Raw genomic sequence first — 4,114 nt, 5'->3', positions numbered from 1 at the left:
CACAATTTGAAAACATACCATGCTCATGGCTGGGAAGAATCAACATTATTAAAATGTCCATACTACCCAAAGCAATATATGCTTTCAACGCACACCCTATTAAAGCTCTGCTGTCATATTTTAAAGATCTTGAAAAAACAATACTTTGTTTTATATGGAATCAGAAAAAGCCTCGAATAGCCAAGACATTACTCAGAAATAAAAACAAAACAGGAGGAATCACACTACCAGACCTCAGACTTTATTACAAATCGATAGTGATCAAAACAGCATGATATTGGCACAAAAACGGAGAAGTAGATATCTGGAACAGAATACAGAACCAAGAGATGAATCCAGCTACTTACCGTTATTTGATCTTTGACAAGCCAATTGAAAACATTCAGTGGGGAAAAGATTCCCTATTTAACAAATGGTGCTGGGTGAACTGGCTGGCAACCTGCAGAAGACTGAAAGTGGACCCACACCTTTCACCATTAACTAAGATAGACTCTCATTGGATTAAAGATTTAAACTTAAGACATGAAACTATAAAAATAGTAGAGGAGAGTGCAGGGAAAACCCTTGAAGAAAGTGGTCTGGGCGAGTATTTTATGAGGAGGACCCCCCGGGCAATTGAAGCAGCTTCAAAAATACACTACTGGGACTTGATCAAACTAAAAAGCTTCTGCACAGCTAAGAACACAGTAAGCAAAGCAAGCAGACAGCCCTCAGAATGGGAGACGATATTTGCAGGGTATATCTCTGACAAAGGTTTAATAACCAGAATCCACAGAGAACTCAAACGCATCAGCAAGAAAAAAACAAGGGATACCATCGCAGGCTGGGCAAGGGATTTGAAGAGAAACTTCTCTGAAGAAGACAGGTGCATGGCCTTCAGACATATGAAAAAATGCTCATCATCTTTAATCATCAGAGAAATGCAAATCAAAACTACTTTGAGATATCATCTAACTCCAGTGAGACTAGCCTATATCACAAAATCTCAAGACCAGAGATTTGGCGTGGATGTGGAAAAAAGGGAACACTTCTGCACTGCTGGTGGGAATGCAAATTAATGCATTCCTTTTGGAAAGATATATGGGGAACACTCAGAGATCTAAAAATAGATCTGCCATTCAATCCTGTAATTCCTCTGCTGGGCATAAACCCAGAAGACCAAAAATCACAACATAACAAAGATATTTGTACCAGAATGTTTATTGCAGCACAATTCATAATTGCTAAGTCATGGAAAAAGCCCAAGTGCCCATCGATCCACGAATGGATTAATAAATTGTGGTATATGTACACCATGGAATATTATGCAGCCTTAAAGAAAGATGGAGACTTTATCTCTTTCATGTTTACATGGATGGAGCTGGAATATATTCTTCTTAGTAAAGTTTCTCAAGAATGGAAGAAAAAGTACCCAATGTACTCAGCCCTACTATGAAACAAATTTGGGGCTTTCACATGAAAGCTATAACCCAGTGACAACCTAACGATAGGGGGAATTGGGGAAAGGGAGGGGAAGGAGGGGGGTGGTGGTTAGAAGGATGGGGATTTGTGGGATTATACCTGTGGTGCATCTTACAGGGGTATTTGTGAAACTTGGTAAATGTAGAATGTAAATATCTTGGCACAGTAACTGAGATAATGCCAGGAAGGCTATGTTAACCATTGTGATAAAAATGTGTCAACTGGTCTATGAAGTGAGTGTATGATGCCCCATGATCATATCAATGTACACAGTTATGAATTAGTAAAAAAAAAAAAAAAAAAAAAGCTCATCACTGATTACTACAAAAAACTCTATGTCCAGAAATTTGAAAATGTGAAAGACGTGAACCAATGCTTGGAATCTCACCTCTTCCCTAAACTTAATAAGAAAGGATTAGAAGTCTTGAACAAACAAGTCTCAGGCACTGAAATTGCAACAACAATAAAAACTCTTCCAATTAAGAAAAGTCTTGGACCAAACAGTTTTACACTAAGATTCTGCCAAACCTTCAAAGAGGAACTTGTAGCAAAACTGCAGAACATATTCCAAAACATTAAGAAGGAACATCCCCTCCCCAACTCCTTCTACAAAAGCAATATCACTCTGATAAAAAAAAAAAAAAAACAGGAAAATATCCAACAATAAAAGAAGCCACAGACCAAGATCATTAATGAATATTGATGAAAAATATTCATTTAATCCTAGTAACAGAATATAGGTACACATTAAAAACTTATTCATCATGATGAGGTAGGCTTTATCCTAGGATTGTAAGGATGGTTTAACATTTGTAAATCAATAAATATAATTCACCACATAAATAGAAGTAAAAATAGAGACCATATGGTCCTCTCAACAGATGTAGGAAAAGCATTTGACAAAATTTAGCATCGTTTTCTGACAAGAACATTTAAGAAAATAGGTATATATGGGACATTTCTTAAACTGATATAAGCCATATAAGACAAACCCATGGCCAATGTCATCCTGAGTGGAGTAACACTAAAAGCATTTTCACTTAGAATTGGAACAAGACAAGGATGTCCTCTATTGCCACTACTATTCATTATAGAGTTGGAAGTTCTAACCCAGTGCAATGTGGCAAAAGAAGGATATAAAGGTTATTCCAATAGAGACAGAAGAAGTCAAGCGCACACTCTTTGCTAATGATGTAAACTTATACTTAGAAAACATTAGCGAACCAATCATAAGGCTCCTGTAACTAATTTAAAAAATACACTAATGTCCTGGTATATAAAATCAATATCCACACATCAGGAACAATCATATATACCTATAACAGTCAAGCTGAGAATCAAATAAAAGACACAATACCCTTTATAGTAGCTTCATGAAAATGAAATACCTAGGAATATATCTAACCAAATGAGGTGAAGCATTTCTACAGAGAGAGCTATGAAATCTTGAGAAAAGAAATAACAGAAGACATTAACAAATGAAAGAACATACCTTTCTCATGGCTGGGAAGAATGGACATTGTTAAAATGTCCATACCACCTAAAGCACTCTACAGATTTAATGCCATCCCCATCAACACAACAATATCATACTTTGAGGAACTTGACAAAATGTTTCTTCATTTGATATAGAGCCAATAAATACACCAAACAGCCAATGAAATTCTTAGAAATAAAAACAAATCTGAAGGCATCACAATACCAGACTTAATGTAACATTACAAGTCAACAGTGATTAAACAGCATAGTACTGGCAAAAAATAGGTACTAGCACCTCTGCCTAGAAAAATTGACTCTCTCTGGGTGAAAGATTTAAATTTAAGACACAAAACAACAAAAACTCTAGAAGAATGTGTGAGAAAAACTCTTGGTGATATAGGCCTGGGGATAGAGTTTATGAAGAAGACGCTTTTTGCAATTGCAGCAACAACAAAAATAATTACTGGGACATGCTCAAACTAAAAAGCTTCTGCACAGCTAAGAGAATAACAACTAAAGCAAACAGACAACCTTCAAAATGGGAGAAGATATTTGCATGCTTTGAATCTGACAAAGGGCTGGTAAGTAGAATCTTCACAGAACTCAAATTAATCAACATGAAAAGAGAAAACAATCCCATTTTATCATTGGGCAAGAGACATGAACAGAACCTTCTCCCAAGAAGACAGATAAATGGCCAAGAAACACATGGAAAAAAGCTCATGATTCCTGATCATCAGAGAAATTCAAATCAAAACCAAATCTTGGTTTGATACCATCAGATACCGTCAACCCCCAGGAGAATAGCCCACATCACAAAGTTCCAAAGATTCAGATGTGGGGGTGTATGTGGGGAAAGGGAACACTTTTGCACTACTGTTTGGAATGCAAACTAACACAACCTCTATGGAAAGAAGTATGGAGAATCCCCAAAGAGCTAAAAGTATACCTTCCATTTGATCCTGCAATCCCATTAATGGGTATCTATCCAGAAGAAAAAAGTAATTTTACCATAAAATCATTTGCACTAGATTGTTTACCACAGGTCGATTCATAATTTTCAAGACATGGAATTAACCCACATGCCCATCAAGCAAGAAGGGATTAATAAACTATATCATATTTATACCATGGAATATTATTCAGCAATAAAAATAGAGACTTTTCATCTGTT

This window comes from Nycticebus coucang, chromosome X, assembly GCF_027406575.1.
Source record: "Nycticebus coucang isolate mNycCou1 chromosome X, mNycCou1.pri, whole genome shotgun sequence".
Classification (NCBI taxonomy): Eukaryota; Metazoa; Chordata; class Mammalia; order Primates; family Lorisidae; genus Nycticebus; species Nycticebus coucang.
This window is presented reverse-complemented; position numbering follows the sequence as displayed.